The sequence below is a fragment of the Heptranchias perlo genome, unplaced genomic scaffold (assembly GCF_035084215.1).
Source record: "Heptranchias perlo isolate sHepPer1 unplaced genomic scaffold, sHepPer1.hap1 HAP1_SCAFFOLD_605, whole genome shotgun sequence".
NCBI lineage: Eukaryota > Metazoa > Chordata > Chondrichthyes > Hexanchiformes > Hexanchidae > Heptranchias > Heptranchias perlo.
In genome coordinates, this window is record NW_027139629.1 from 92,923 (window position 1) to 108,415 (window position 15,493).

The 15,493-nt window shown below is 49.9% G+C and overlaps 4 non-coding genes and 9 pseudogenes across 4 annotated transcripts; 9 read left to right on the top strand and 4 right to left on the bottom strand.

Moving 5' to 3' along the window:
- Window positions 1-918: 918 nt before the first annotated feature.
- Window positions 919-1,124, top strand: LOC137317211 (U2 spliceosomal RNA; annotated as a pseudogene).
- Window positions 1,125-1,960: 836 nt separating this feature from the next.
- LOC137317260 (U2 spliceosomal RNA) lies at window positions 1,961-2,089 on the top strand (annotated as a pseudogene).
- A 935-nt stretch (window positions 2,090-3,024) lies between these two features.
- LOC137317290 (U1 spliceosomal RNA) lies at window positions 3,025-3,190 on the bottom strand. Its single transcript, XR_010961683.1, has one exon. It is a non-coding gene; the product is annotated as a U1 spliceosomal RNA (small nuclear RNA).
- Window positions 3,191-4,421: 1,231 nt separating this feature from the next.
- Window positions 4,422-4,627, top strand: LOC137317212 (U2 spliceosomal RNA; annotated as a pseudogene).
- Window positions 4,628-5,471: 844 nt separating this feature from the next.
- On the top strand, window positions 5,472-5,600 carry LOC137317261 (U2 spliceosomal RNA; annotated as a pseudogene).
- Window positions 5,601-6,539: 939 nt separating this feature from the next.
- Window positions 6,540-6,705, bottom strand: LOC137317291 (U1 spliceosomal RNA). Its single transcript, XR_010961684.1, has one exon. It is a non-coding gene; the product is annotated as a U1 spliceosomal RNA (small nuclear RNA).
- A 1,232-nt stretch (window positions 6,706-7,937) lies between these two features.
- LOC137317213 (U2 spliceosomal RNA) lies at window positions 7,938-8,143 on the top strand (annotated as a pseudogene).
- An 844-nt stretch (window positions 8,144-8,987) lies between these two features.
- Window positions 8,988-9,116, top strand: LOC137317262 (U2 spliceosomal RNA; annotated as a pseudogene).
- Window positions 9,117-10,051: 935 nt separating this feature from the next.
- Window positions 10,052-10,217, bottom strand: LOC137317292 (U1 spliceosomal RNA). Its single transcript, XR_010961685.1, has one exon. It is a non-coding gene; the product is annotated as a U1 spliceosomal RNA (small nuclear RNA).
- A 1,232-nt stretch (window positions 10,218-11,449) lies between these two features.
- On the top strand, window positions 11,450-11,655 carry LOC137317214 (U2 spliceosomal RNA; annotated as a pseudogene).
- An 844-nt stretch (window positions 11,656-12,499) lies between these two features.
- On the top strand, window positions 12,500-12,628 carry LOC137317263 (U2 spliceosomal RNA; annotated as a pseudogene).
- A 935-nt stretch (window positions 12,629-13,563) lies between these two features.
- LOC137317293 (U1 spliceosomal RNA) lies at window positions 13,564-13,729 on the bottom strand. Its single transcript, XR_010961686.1, has one exon. It is a non-coding gene; the product is annotated as a U1 spliceosomal RNA (small nuclear RNA).
- Window positions 13,730-14,961: 1,232 nt separating this feature from the next.
- LOC137317215 (U2 spliceosomal RNA) lies at window positions 14,962-15,167 on the top strand (annotated as a pseudogene).
- The last annotated feature ends 326 nt before the right edge of the window (window positions 15,168-15,493 follow it).

Below are 15,493 nucleotides of genomic sequence, written 5' to 3' on the forward strand. Positions count from 1 at the left end.
TTCGAATCAGCACAAAGCAGGTGCACTCCCTGGAATGTCACACCTGCGTCCCAGAAAACAGGTCTCCTGGTCAAAGCAGTCCCGCCCCCGCCCTGGGATTAACGTGACAATGGACAGGGCCCAGTCAGGGAGCAGCTTGAGAGACATCTTTCAATAGGCACTTCTGAAACATTAACGCCTTGTTTCTTTCGACAGTTTAACCAGCCTTTAACACGTCTTGTGTATTTATTTCCCATTTCCAGCCAGCCAGCCCAGCCAGCCGAGCCAGCATCTGCAGTATTTTCTTTTGATTGGTCTTGCCTGCTGTGGAATGAACGTTTAAACACGAGCTGCTGATTGTCAGCACCTCACCTCTTTCTCAATTGGCCGTTGCAATCTCACTCACTCGCTGTGAGACACGTCACGTCACGTCACTAGTTTTCTTTAAAGCGGTTTCCTTCAACGGCAGTGAGTTAGTGACTGAGACTGACTGACGGAGGTCCGTTGAGACACCACCTTCTCCCATCTGATCGGTGGCCGACTGGCAAATTTACCAATCTGTCAAGCAATCCTAGCAAGAAAGGAAAAAACGGCAACTTCTTTAAACTGATCCACTGTTGCAATTAGAAACGGTGGCAAAAATGTGCCCAGAGTGGGAGAGAACGGCAGTGCTTCTAGACTGCTTTAGACACAGTCAGCCAGAGACCAAAGAGGGAGGGAAAACAGGAGCGGAGATCAATTCGCATCGAGCGCGTTATCGCTTCTCGGCCTTTTGGCGAAGATCAAGTGGTCAAGTGGGGGAAGGCAACCATTTGGAGCCTTCCTGCCATTGTATGCCGGGGGGATGCAGTCAGGGAGAAATCCCCTCGGGCAGAGTGTAGAGCTTTGGCTTGTAGAGCTTTGGCTTGATGTAATGTCACTGCAAGGAATCTGGAATGAATCTGTAAGGCAATAAGGCACCCCAGAGTGTCAGAAAAAAAAAAAAAAAAGTTTCTGTTCTTATCAGTTTAATATCTGATATGTCCCCTATCTGGGGACCAAATATTAAATTGATTTTTGGAACAGGGAGATGGAACAAGAGCTTGCTCCGTCCACTCCACGCATCGACCCAGTATTACAGTGTCTCTGGCAACGGTGCACCTCCCTGTGGGGAGATATTCAAAATGCTGAACGGATTTTTGGAGCCTGTATTATTACTCAGAATGCTGAGATATTGCAACTGTGGTTTTCTTGTTTACTCCTGGGATGGATGAGTGCCATTCCCTTTCTTCCTTTTCCCTCTTGCAGTTTTACCTTGGAGGGAAAGACGTCAGTCTCAGGTCACTTTTCAGGAAGCTGCAAGCCTGTGTATTGGGACGTGCCACCTTCCACAGACTTGGTCTCCTGACCTGAAACATTTAACTCCAGTTGTTGTGTGAAAAATTACTGCAGTTTTAAACTGGCAGTTCCAGAATTAATTGTTTCCAAGTCAGACATTTCCCGAAACAGAGAGCGCGAGAGAGACACAATGTTAACGTTTAAACTGCCACAAGCGAGAGGCGAAATAACTTCACGTTGCTGACTTTAAAAATGCGAGCAGACAGTGCGTGTGTGTTTGGAGGGAGTGCACTGTGAATGGCCACATTGGAAGCTGTGAGATCAAACTGTGCTGCTAACTGAGTGTTAAGGTGAGTAAAAGGCACTGGTTTGGGTGGAGCATTGCGCTCAGGATGGGAGATTTTCTTGAACGGTGCCAATTAATCTGCACCAGAAAATCATCCCCTGACCGGGATTCGAACCCGGGTCTCAACGAGTTTTAAATGTTGCGTCCTAACCACTGGACCATCAGCCCTCAATCCCCTGCAAACATATACAGAAGGCTGAACACATGGCTCCCTACAGTAGCAGCAGTGTCACCAGCAGAGGGCTTGACTTGCCATTTCCACTTTGACACTCAGTCTTTTCACACTCAGTCAAATGGCAAACGTCTATTCAGGAGGTTATCGCTTCTCGGCTTCGGGACCGAATATTAAATTGAATTTTGCAACAGGGAGATGGAATAGGGGCTTGGCTCCGTCCACTCCACGCATCGACCCAGTATTGCAGTGTCTCTGGCAACGGTGCACCTCCCTGTGGGGAGATATTCAAAAGGAAAAACAGCTCTTTCCCAGCGTCCCTGTCCGTGTGTACGTATTATGACTGAGAATAAAGCTGATATATTGCACTTACTTTCTCAGCTCAGTGCTATTCTTTTCTTCTCCTGGGCTGAGTGCCGCTCGTTCGCTCGTTCGTTCGCTCGCTCGCTCGCACGCAGGCAGCGATTATAATTCAAACTGCAAAATAACTTAACTTTAAACAAGCAGGGTCTGAGTACAAATGAAAACTGCGCTCCTGGACTGGACGGACTGTCTGTTTGTCTCGGTGAGGAAAAGGCAGTGGTGGTGAGGGTGGAGCATTGCGCTCAGGAGGGGAGACTTTCTTTGAGTGGTGCCAATTAATCTGCACCAGAAAATCATCCCCCCGACCGGGATTGGAACCCGGGTCTCAACGATTTGAAAGGTTGCGTCCTCGACCACTGGGCCACCTGGGGGAGCTGCCTCAACCGCCTGAGGAACCTGTCCGAGAGGCTGAGGACACGCACGCCTGCTCCACGAGCAGCAGCGACCAGCAGGGGGCCGACCGGCTGATCCTTCCCTTTCACAGGCAGGCTTCTGGCCCTCGATAAAACGACAAAGGTGTTCAGAAGGAAGGCCTGGGGGGAGGGAGGGACGGCCGTTGGAAATCAGCACAAAGCAGGTCCCCTGGAATCTCACACCTCCGACCCAGGAAACAGGTCTCCTGGTCAAAGCAGTCCAGCCATTAACGTGACAATGGACAGGGCCCCGGCAGCTTGAGACACATCTTTCTTTCGATATGCAAGTTCTTTTTAAAAAGGTTTCCTTCCACAGCAGCTCTGAGTGAGAGACTGACTGACATACGTACACACACACACACACACACACACAACACCGTCACCCATCCGATTGGTGGACCGCGGGGTCGACAATCTAACTTTTCGTTTCGATGCAGGGGAGAGCGCGAACGCAGTCCCCCACTACCACAAATTTTGCAGTCGAGTATCCCGCATTTGGGGACATCGCAGGCGTCAGCGCACACCCCAAGTGCAATGGGCTAGCCTCGTCCTGGGAGATCCGCCTTCGGGATCACAGATTCTCCCCTGCCAGGTAAGTATGCTTTGTGTCGCCACACACTGCCACTAGACAGCATTCGCTACCTTTTACGATTGCAAGGGCAGGTTTTAAGAATCAAAACGTCCCTTCGCTCGCAACGTGCTGATGCTCTGAGAGATTAATTCCGCTCAAATATCGTACCGTATATCCGATGATACACTCTGGGAGAAAATACTGCAGCGATGCGGTGCCGGCGATGGTTGTTTGCATGTCGCCCTTCAAGGGAAATGTCCCGCCTCCAGTTGTTGCTGTAGCAATATATACACGCGCGTTGTCGTGGTAATATAGAACTGCAAGTTGCCGTTGTCGTGGTCGTTTCGAATCAGCACAAAGCAGGTGCACTCCCTGGAATGTCACACCTGCGTCCCAGAAAACAGGTCTCCTGGTCAAAGCAGTCCCGCCCCGCCCTGGGATTAACGTGACAATGGACAGGGCCCAGTCAGGGAGCAGCTTGAGAGACATCTTTCAATAGGCACTTCTGAAACATTAACGCCTTGTTTCTTTCGACAGTTTAACCAGCCTTTAACACGTCTTGTGTTTTTATTTCCCATTTCCAGCCAGCCAGCCCAGCCAGCCGAGCCAGCATCTGCAGTATTTTCTTTTGATTGGTCTTGCCTGCTGTGGAATGAACGTTTAAACACGAGCTGCTGATTGTCAGCACCTCACCTCTTTCTCAATTGGCCGTTGCAATCTCACTCACTCGCTGTGAGACACGTCACGTCACGTCACTAGTTTTCTTTAAAGCGGTTTCCTTCAACGGCAGTGAGTTAGTGACTGAGACTGACTGACGGAGGTCCGTTGAGACACCACCTTCTCCCATCTGATCGGTGGCCGACTGGCAAATTTACCAATCTGTCAAGCAATCCTAGCAAGAAAGGAAAAAACGGCAACTTCTTTAAACTGATCCACTGTTGCAATTAGAAACGGTGGCAAAAATGTGCCCAGAGTGGGAGAGAACGGCAGTGCTTCTAGACTGCTTTAGACACAGTCAGCCAGAGACCAAAGAGGGAGGGAAAACAGGAGCGGAGATCAATTCGCATCGAGCGCGTTATCGCTTCTCGGCCTTTTGGCGAAGATCAAGTGGTCAAGTGGGGGAAGGCAACCATTTGGAGCCTTCCTGCCATTGTATGCCGGGGGGATGCAGTCAGGGAGAAATCCCCTCGGGCAGAGTGTAGAGCTTTGGCTTGTAGAGCTTTGGCTTGATGTAATGTCACTGCAAGGAATCTGGAATGAATCTGTAAGGCAATAAGGCACCCCAGAGTGTCAGAAAAAAAAAAAAAAAAGTTTCTGTTCTTATCAGTTTAATATCTGATATGTCCCCTATCTGGGGACCAAATATTAAATTGATTTTTGGAACAGGGAGATGGAACAAGAGCTTGCTCCGTCCACTCCACGCATCGACCCAGTATTACAGTGTCTCTGGCAACGGTGCACCTCCCTGTGGGGAGATATTCAAAATGCTGAACGGATTTTTGGAGCCTGTATTATTACTCAGAATGCTGAGATATTGCAACTGTGGTTTTCTTGTTTACTCCTGGGATGGATGAGTGCCATTCCCTTTCTTCCTTTTCCCTCTTGCAGTTTTACCTTGGAGGGAAAGACGTCAGTCTCAGGTCACTTTTCAGGAAGCTGCAAGCCTGTGTATTGGGACGTGCCACCTTCCACAGACTTGGTCTCCTGACCTGAAACATTTAACTCCAGTTGTTGTGTGAAAAATTACTGCAGTTTTAAACTGGCAGTTCCAGAATTAATTGTTTCCAAGTCAGACATTTCCCGAAACAGAGAGCGCGAGAGAGACACAATGTTAACGTTTAAACTGCCACAAGCGAGAGGCGAAATAACTTCACGTTGCTGACTTTAAAAATGCGAGCAGACAGTGCGTGTGTGTTTGGAGGGAGTGCACTGTGAATGGCCACATTGGAAGCTGTGAGATCAAACTGTGCTGCTAACTGAGTGTTAAGGTGAGTAAAAGGCACTGGTTTGGGTGGAGCATTGCGCTCAGGATGGGAGATTTTCTTGAACGGTGCCAATTAATCTGCACCAGAAAATCATCCCCTGACCGGGATTCGAACCCGGGTCTCAACGAGTTTTAAATGTTGCGTCCTAACCACTGGACCACCAGGGGAGTTGCCCTCAATCCCCTGGAAACAGATACATGAGGCTGAACACATGGCTCCCTACAGTAGCAGCAGTGTCACCAGCAGAGGGCTTGACTTGCCATTTCCACTTTGACACTCAGTCTTTTCACACTCAGTCAAATGGCAAACGTCTATTCAGGAGGTTATCGCTTCTCGGCTTCGGGACCGAATATTAAATTGAATTTTGCAACAGGGAGATGGAATAGGGGCTTGGCTCCGTCCACTCCACGCATCGACCCAGTATTGCAGTGTCTCTGGCAACGGTGCACCTCCCTGTGGGGAGATATTCAAAAGGAAAAACAGCTCTTTCCCAGCGTCCCTGTCCGTGTGTACGTATTATGACTGAGAATAAAGCTGATATATTGCACTTACTTTCTCAGCTCAGTGCTATTCTTTTCTTCTCCTGGGCTGAGTGCCGCTCGTTCGCTCGTTCGTTCGCTCGCTCGCTCGCACGCAGGCAGCGATTATAATTCAAACTGCAAAATAACTTAACTTTAAACAAGCAGGGTCTGAGTACAAATGAAAACTGCGCTCCTGGACTGGACGGACTGTCTGTTTGTCTCGGTGAGGAAAAGGCAGTGGTGGTGAGGGTGGAGCATTGCGCTCAGGAGGGGAGACTTTCTTTGAGTGGTGCCAATTAATCTGCACCAGAAAATCATCCCCCCGACCGGGATTGGAACCCGGGTCTCAACGATTTGAAAGGTTGCGTCCTCGACCACTGGGCCACCTGGGGGAGCTGCCTCAACCGCCTGAGGAACCTGTCCGAGAGGCTGAGGACACGCACGCCTGCTCCACGAGCAGCAGCGACCAGCAGGGGGCCGACCGGCTGATCCTTCCCTTTCACAGGCAGGCTTCTGGCCCTCGATAAAACGACAAAGGTGTTCAGAAGGAAGGCCTGGGGGGAGGGAGGGACGGCCGTTGGAAATCAGCACAAAGCAGGTCCCCTGGAATCTCACACCTCCGACCCAGGAAACAGGTCTCCTGGTCAAAGCAGTCCAGCCATTAACGTGACAATGGACAGGGCCCCGGCAGCTTGAGACACATCTTTCTTTCGATATGCAAGTTCTTTTTAAAAAGGTTTCCTTCCACAGCAGCTCTGAGTGAGAGACTGACTGACATACGTACACACACACACACACACACACACACACAACACCGTCACCCATCCGATTGGTGGACCGCGGGGTCGACAATCTAACTTTTCGTTTCGATGCAGGGGAGAGCGCGAACGCAGTCCCCCACTACCACAAATTTTGCAGTCGAGTATCCCGCATTTGGGGACATCGCAGGCGTCAGCGCACACCCCAAGTGCAATGGGCTAGCCTCGTCCTGGGAGATCCGCCTTCGGGATCACAGATTCTCCCCTGCCAGGTAAGTATGCTTTGTGTCGCCACACACTGCCACTAGACAGCATTCGCTACCTTTTACGATTGCAAGGGCAGGTTTTAAGAATCAAAACGTCCCTTCGCTCGCAACGTGCTGATGCTCTGAGAGATTAATTCCGCTCAAATATCGTACCGTATATCCGATGATACACTCTGGGAGAAAATACTGCAGCGATGCGGTGCCGGCGATGGTTGTTTGCATGTCGCCCTTCAAGGGAAATGTCCCGCCTCCAGTTGTTGCTGTAGCAATATATACACGCGCGTTGTCGTGGTAATATAGAACTGCAAGTTGCCGTTGTCGTGGTCGTTTCGAATCAGCACAAAGCAGGTGCACTCCCTGGAATGTCACACCTGCGTCCCAGAAAACAGGTCTCCTGGTCAAAGCAGTCCCGCCCCCGCCCTGGGATTAACGTGACAATGGACAGGGCCCAGTCAGGGAGCAGCTTGAGAGACATCTTTCAATAGGCACTTCTGAAACATTAACGCCTTGTTTCTTTCGACAGTTTAACCAGCCTTTAACACGTCTTGTGTTTTTATTTCCCATTTCCAGCCAGCCAGCCCAGCCAGCCGAGCCAGCATCTGCAGTATTTTCTTTTGATTGGTCTTGCCTGCTGTGGAATGAACGTTTAAACACGAGCTGCTGATTGTCAGCACCTCACCTCTTTCTCAATTGGCCGTTGCAATCTCACTCACTCGCTGTGAGACACGTCACGTCACGTCACTAGTTTTCTTTAAAGCGGTTTCCTTCAACGGCAGTGAGTTAGTGACTGAGACTGACTGACGGAGGTCCGTTGAGACACCACCTTCTCCCATCTGATCGGTGGCCGACTGGCAAATTTACCAATCTGTCAAGCAATCCTAGCAAGAAAGGAAAAAACGGCAACTTCTTTAAACTGATCCACTGTTGCAATTAGAAACGGTGGCAAAAATGTGCCCAGAGTGGGAGAGAACGGCAGTGCTTCTAGACTGCTTTAGACACAGTCAGCCAGAGACCAAAGAGGGAGGGAAAACAGGAGCGGAGATCAATTCGCATCGAGCGCGTTATCGCTTCTCGGCCTTTTGGCGAAGATCAAGTGGTCAAGTGGGGGAAGGCAACCATTTGGAGCCTTCCTGCCATTGTATGCCGGGGGGATGCAGTCAGGGAGAAATCCCCTCGGGCAGAGTGTAGAGCTTTGGCTTGTAGAGCTTTGGCTTGATGTAATGTCACTGCAAGGAATCTGGAATGAATCTGTAAGGCAATAAGGCACCCCAGAGTGTCAGAAAAAAAAAAAAAAAAGTTTCTGTTCTTATCAGTTTAATATCTGATATGTCCCCTATCTGGGGACCAAATATTAAATTGATTTTTGGAACAGGGAGATGGAACAAGAGCTTGCTCCGTCCACTCCACGCATCGACCCAGTATTACAGTGTCTCTGGCAACGGTGCACCTCCCTGTGGGGAGATATTCAAAATGCTGAACGGATTTTTGGAGCCTGTATTATTACTCAGAATGCTGAGATATTGCAACTGTGGTTTTCTTGTTTACTCCTGGGATGGATGAGTGCCATTCCCTTTCTTCCTTTTCCCTCTTGCAGTTTTACCTTGGAGGGAAAGACGTCAGTCTCAGGTCACTTTTCAGGAAGCTGCAAGCCTGTGTATTGGGACGTGCCACCTTCCACAGACTTGGTCTCCTGACCTGAAACATTTAACTCCAGTTGTTGTGTGAAAAATTACTGCAGTTTTAAACTGGCAGTTCCAGAATTAATTGTTTCCAAGTCAGACATTTCCCGAAACAGAGAGCGCGAGAGAGACACAATGTTAACGTTTAAACTGCCACAAGCGAGAGGCGAAATAACTTCACGTTGCTGACTTTAAAAATGCGAGCAGACAGTGCGTGTGTGTTTGGAGGGAGTGCACTGTGAATGGCCACATTGGAAGCTGTGAGATCAAACTGTGCTGCTAACTGAGTGTTAAGGTGAGTAAAAGGCACTGGTTTGGGTGGAGCATTGCGCTCAGGATGGGAGATTTTCTTGAACGGTGCCAATTAATCTGCACCAGAAAATCATCCCCTGACCGGGATTCGAACCCGGGTCTCAACGAGTTTTAAATGTTGCGTCCTAACCACTGGACCACCAGGGGAGTTGCCCTCAATCCCCTGGAAACAGATACATGAGGCTGAACACATGGCTCCCTACAGTAGCAGCAGTGTCACCAGCAGAGGGCTTGACTTGCCATTTCCACTTTGACACTCAGTCTTTTCACACTCAGTCAAATGGCAAACGTCTATTCAGGAGGTTATCGCTTCTCGGCTTCGGGACCGAATATTAAATTGAATTTTGCAACAGGGAGATGGAATAGGGGCTTGGCTCCGTCCACTCCACGCATCGACCCAGTATTGCAGTGTCTCTGGCAACGGTGCACCTCCCTGTGGGGAGATATTCAAAAGGAAAAACAGCTCTTTCCCAGCGTCCCTGTCCGTGTGTACGTATTATGACTGAGAATAAAGCTGATATATTGCACTTACTTTCTCAGCTCAGTGCTATTCTTTTCTTCTCCTGGGCTGAGTGCCGCTCGTTCGCTCGTTCGTTCGCTCGCTCGCTCGCACGCAGGCAGCGATTATAATTCAAACTGCAAAATAACTTAACTTTAAACAAGCAGGGTCTGAGTACAAATGAAAACTGCGCTCCTGGACTGGACGGACTGTCTGTTTGTCTCGGTGAGGAAAAGGCAGTGGTGGTGAGGGTGGAGCATTGCGCTCAGGAGGGGAGACTTTCTTTGAGTGGTGCCAATTAATCTGCACCAGAAAATCATCCCCCCGACCGGGATTGGAACCCGGGTCTCAACGATTTGAAAGGTTGCGTCCTCGACCACTGGGCCACCTGGGGGAGCTGCCTCAACCGCCTGAGGAACCTGTCCGAGAGGCTGAGGACACGCACGCCTGCTCCACGAGCAGCAGCGACCAGCAGGGGGCCGACCGGCTGATCCTTCCCTTTCACAGGCAGGCTTCTGGCCCTCGATAAAACGACAAAGGTGTTCAGAAGGAAGGCCTGGGGGGAGGGAGGGACGGCCGTTGGAAATCAGCACAAAGCAGGTCCCCTGGAATCTCACACCTCCGACCCAGGAAACAGGTCTCCTGGTCAAAGCAGTCCAGCCATTAACGTGACAATGGACAGGGCCCCGGCAGCTTGAGACACATCTTTCTTTCGATATGCAAGTTCTTTTTAAAAAGGTTTCCTTCCACAGCAGCTCTGAGTGAGAGACTGACTGACATACGTACACACACACACACACACACACACAACACCGTCACCCATCCGATTGGTGGACCGCGGGGTCGACAATCTAACTTTTCGTTTCGATGCAGGGGAGAGCGCGAACGCAGTCCCCCACTACCACAAATTTTGCAGTCGAGTATCCCGCATTTGGGGACATCGCAGGCGTCAGCGCACACCCCAAGTGCAATGGGCTAGCCTCGTCCTGGGAGATCCGCCTTCGGGATCACAGATTCTCCCCTGCCAGGTAAGTATGCCTTGTGTCGCCACACACTGCCACTAGACAGCATTCGCTACCTTTTACGATTGCAAGGGCAGGTTTTAAGAATCAAAACGTCCCTTCGCTCGCAACGTGCTGATGCTCTGAGAGATTAATTCCGCTCAAATATCGTACCGTATATCCGATGATACACTCTGGGAGAAAATACTGCAGCGATGCGGTGCCGGCGATGGTTGTTTGCATGTCGCCCTTCAAGGGAAATGTCCCGCCTCCAGTTGTTGCTGTAGCAATATATACACGCGCGTTGTCGTGGTAATATAGAACTGCAAGTTGCCGTTGTCGTGGTAGTTTCGAATCAGCACAAAGCAGGTGCACTCCCTGGAATGTCACACCTGCGTCCCAGAAAACAGGTCTCCTGGTCAAAGCAGTCCCGCCCCCGCCCTGGGATTAACGTGACAATGGACAGGGCCCAGTCAGGGAGCAGCTTGAGAGACATCTTTCAATAGGCACTTCTGAAACATTAACGCCTTGTTTCTTTCGACAGTTTAACCAGCCTTTAACACGTCTTGTGTTTTTATTTCCCATTTCCAGCCAGCCAGCCCAGCCAGCCGAGCCAGCATCTGCAGTATTTTCTTTTGATTGGTCTTGCCTGCTGTGGAATGAACGTTTAAACACGAGCTGCTGATTGTCAGCACCTCACCTCTTTCTCAATTGGCCGTTGCAATCTCACTCACTCGCTGTGAGACACGTCACGTCACGTCACTAGTTTTCTTTAAAGCGGTTTCCTTCAACGGCAGTGAGTTAGTGACTGAGACTGACTGACGGAGGTCCGTTGAGACACCACCTTCTCCCATCTGATCGGTGGCCGACTGGCAAATTTACCAATCTGTCAAGCAATCCTAGCAAGAAAGGAAAAAACGGCAACTTCTTTAAACTGATCCACTGTTGCAATTAGAAACGGTGGCAAAAATGTGCCCAGAGTGGGAGAGAACGGCAGTGCTTCTAGACTGCTTTAGACACAGTCAGCCAGAGACCAAAGAGGGAGGGAAAACAGGAGCGGAGATCAATTCGCATCGAGCGCGTTATCGCTTCTCGGCCTTTTGGCGAAGATCAAGTGGTCAAGTGGGGGAAGGCAACCATTTGGAGCCTTCCTGCCATTGTATGCCGGGGGGATGCAGTCAGGGAGAAATCCCCTCGGGCAGAGTGTAGAGCTTTGGCTTGTAGAGCTTTGGCTTGATGTAATGTCACTGCAAGGAATCTGGAATGAATCTGTAAGGCAATAAGGCACCCCAGAGTGTCAGAAAAAAAAAAAAAAAAGTTTCTGTTCTTATCAGTTTAATATCTGATATGTCCCCTATCTGGGGACCAAATATTAAATTGATTTTTGGAACAGGGAGATGGAACAAGAGCTTGCTCCGTCCACTCCACGCATCGACCCAGTATTACAGTGTCTCTGGCAACGGTGCACCTCCCTGTGGGGAGATATTCAAAATGCTGAACGGATTTTTGGAGCCTGTATTATTACTCAGAATGCTGAGATATTGCAACTGTGGTTTTCTTGTTTACTCCTGGGATGGATGAGTGCCATTCCCTTTCTTCCTTTTCCCTCTTGCAGTTTTACCTTGGAGGGAAAGACGTCAGTCTCAGGTCACTTTTCAGGAAGCTGCAAGCCTGTGTATTGGGACGTGCCACCTTCCACAGACTTGGTCTCCTGACCTGAAACATTTAACTCCAGTTGTTGTGTGAAAAATTACTGCAGTTTTAAACTGGCAGTTCCAGAATTAATTGTTTCCAAGTCAGACATTTCCCGAAACAGAGAGCGCGAGAGAGACACAATGTTAACGTTTAAACTGCCACAAGCGAGAGGCGAAATAACTTCACGTTGCTGACTTTAAAAATGCGAGCAGACAGTGCGTGTGTGTTTGGAGGGAGTGCACTGTGAATGGCCACATTGGAAGCTGTGAGATCAAACTGTGCTGCTAACTGAGTGTTAAGGTGAGTAAAAGGCACTGGTTTGGGTGGAGCATTGCGCTCAGGATGGGAGATTTTCTTGAACGGTGCCAATTAATCTGCACCAGAAAATCATCCCCTGACCGGGATTCGAACCCGGGTCTCAACGAGTTTTAAATGTTGCGTCCTAACCACTGGACCACCAGGGGAGTTGCCCTCAATCCCCTGGAAACAGATACATGAGGCTGAACACATGGCTCCCTACAGTAGCAGCAGTGTCACCAGCAGAGGGCTTGACTTGCCATTTCCACTTTGACACTCAGTCTTTTCACACTCAGTCAAATGGCAAACGTCTATTCAGGAGGTTATCGCTTCTCGGCTTCGGGACCGAATATTAAATTGAATTTTGCAACAGGGAGATGGAATAGGGGCTTGGCTCCGTCCACTCCACGCATCGACCCAGTATTGCAGTGTCTCTGGCAACGGTGCACCTCCCTGTGGGGAGATATTCAAAAGGAAAAACAGCTCTTTCCCAGCGTCCCTGTCCGTGTGTACGTATTATGACTGAGAATAAAGCTGATATATTGCACTTACTTTCTCAGCTCAGTGCTATTCTTTTCTTCTCCTGGGCTGAGTGCCGCTCGTTCGCTCGTTCGTTCGCTCGCTCGCTCGCACGCAGGCAGCGATTATAATTCAAACTGCAAAATAACTTAACTTTAAACAAGCAGGGTCTGAGTACAAATGAAAACTGCGCTCCTGGACTGGACGGACTGTCTGTTTGTCTCGGTGAGGAAAAGGCAGTGGTGGTGAGGGTGGAGCATTGCGCTCAGGAGGGGAGACTTTCTTTGAGTGGTGCCAATTAATCTGCACCAGAAAATCATCCCCCCGACCGGGATTGGAACCCAGGTCTCAACGATTTGAAAGGTTGCGTCCTCGACCACTGGGCCACCTGGGGGAGCTGCCTCAACCGCCTGAGGAACCTGTCCGAGAGGCTGAGGACACGCACGCCTGCTCCACGAGCAGCAGCGACCAGCAGGGGGCCGACCGGCTGATCCTTCCCTTTCACAGGCAGGCTTCTGGCCCTCGATAAAACGACAAAGGTGTTCAGAAGGAAGGCCTGGGGGGAGGGAGGGACGGCCGTTGGAAATCAGCACAAAGCAGGTCCCCTGGAATCTCACACCTCCGACCCAGGAAACAGGTCTCCTGGTCAAAGCAGTCCAGCCATTAACGTGACAATGGACAGGGCCCCGGCAGCTTGAGACACATCTTTCTTTCGATATGCAAGTTCTTTTTAAAAAGGTTTCCTTCCACAGCAGCTCTGAGTGAGAGACTGACTGACATACGTACACACACACACACACACACACACAACACCGTCACCCATCCGATTGGTGGACCGCGGGGTCGACAATCTAACTTTTCGTTTCGATGCAGGGGAGAGCGCGAACGCAGTCCCCCACTACCACAAATTTTGCAGTCGAGTATCCCGCATTTGGGGACATCGCAGGCGTCAGCGCACACCCCAAGTGCAATGGGCTAGCCTCGTCCTGGGAGATCCGCCTTCGGGATCACAGATTCTCCCCTGCCAGGTAAGTATGCCTTGTGTCGCCACACACTGCCACTAGACAGCATTCGCTACCTTTTACGATTGCAAGGGCAGGTTTTAAGAATCAAAACGTCCCTTCGCTCGCAACGTGCTGATGCTCTGAGAGATTAATTCCGCTCAAATATCGTACCGTATATCCGATGATACACTCTGGGAGAAAATACTGCAGCGATGCGGTGCCGGCGATGGTTGTTTGCATGTCGCCCTTCAAGGGAAATGTCCCGCCTCCAGTTGTTGCTGTAGCAATATATACACGCGCGTTGTCGTGGTAATATAGAACTGCAAGTTGCCGTTGTCGTGGTAGTTTCGAATCAGCACAAAGCAGGTGCACTCCCTGGAATGTCACACCTGCGTCCCAGAAAACAGGTCTCCTGGTCAAAGCAGTCCCGCCCCCGCCCTGGGATTAACGTGACAATGGACAGGGCCCAGTCAGGGAGCAGCTTGAGAGACATCTTTCAATAGGCACTTCTGAAACATTAACGCCTTGTTTCTTTCGACAGTTTAACCAGCCTTTAACACGTCTTGTGTTTTTATTTCCCATTTCCAGCCAGCCAGCCCAGCCAGCCGAGCCAGCATCTGCAGTATTTTCTTTTGATTGGTCTTGCCTGCTGTGGAATGAACGTTTAAACACGAGCTGCTGATTGTCAGCACCTCACCTCTTTCTCAATTGGCCGTTGCAATCTCACTCACTCGCTGTGAGACACGTCACGTCACGTCACTAGTTTTCTTTAAAGCGGTTTCCTTCAACGGCAGTGAGTTAGTGACTGAGACTGACTGACGGAGGTCCGTTGAGACACCACCTTCTCCCATCTGATCGGTGGCCGACTGGCAAATTTACCAATCTGTCAAGCAATCCTAGCAAGAAAGGAAAAAACGGCAACTTCTTTAAACTGATCCACTGTTGCAATTAGAAACGGTGGCAAAAATGTGCCCAGAGTGGGAGAGAACGGCAGTGCTTCTAGACTGCTTTAGACACAGTCAGCCAGAGACCAAAGAGGGAGGGAAAACAGGAGCGGAGATCAATTCGCATCGAGCGCGTTATCGCTTCTCGGCCTTTTGGCGAAGATCAAGTGGTCAAGTGGGGGAAGGCAACCATTTGGAGCCTTCCTGCCATTGTATGCCGGGGGGATGCAGTCAGGGAGAAATCCCCTCGGGCAGAGTGTAGAGCTTTGGCTTGTAGAGCTTTGGCTTGATGTAATGTCACTGCAAGGAATCTGGAATGAATCTGTAAGGCAATAAGGCACCCCAGAGTGTCAGAAAAAAAAAAAAAAAAGTTTCTGTTCTTATCAGTTTAATATCTGATATGTCCCCTATCTGGGGACCAAATATTAAATTGATTTTTGGAACAGGGAGATGGAACAAGAGCTTGCTCCGTCCACTCCACGCATCGACCCAGTATTACAGTGTCTCTGGCAACGGTGCACCTCCCTGTGGGGAGATATTCAAAATGCTGAACGGATTTTTGGAGCCTGTATTATTACTCAGAATGCTGAGATATTGCAACTGTGGTTTTCTTGTTTACTCCTGGGATGGATGAGTGCCATTCCCTTTCTTCCTTTTCCCTCTTGCAGTTTTACCTTGGAGGGAAAGACGTCAGTCTCAGGTCACTTTTCAGGAAGCTGCAAGCCTGTGTATTGGGACGTGCCACCTTCCACAGACTTGGTCTCCTGACCTGAAACATTTAACTCCAGTTGTTGTGTGAAAAATTACTGCAGTTTTAAACTGGCAGTTCCAGAATTAATTGTTTCCAAGTCA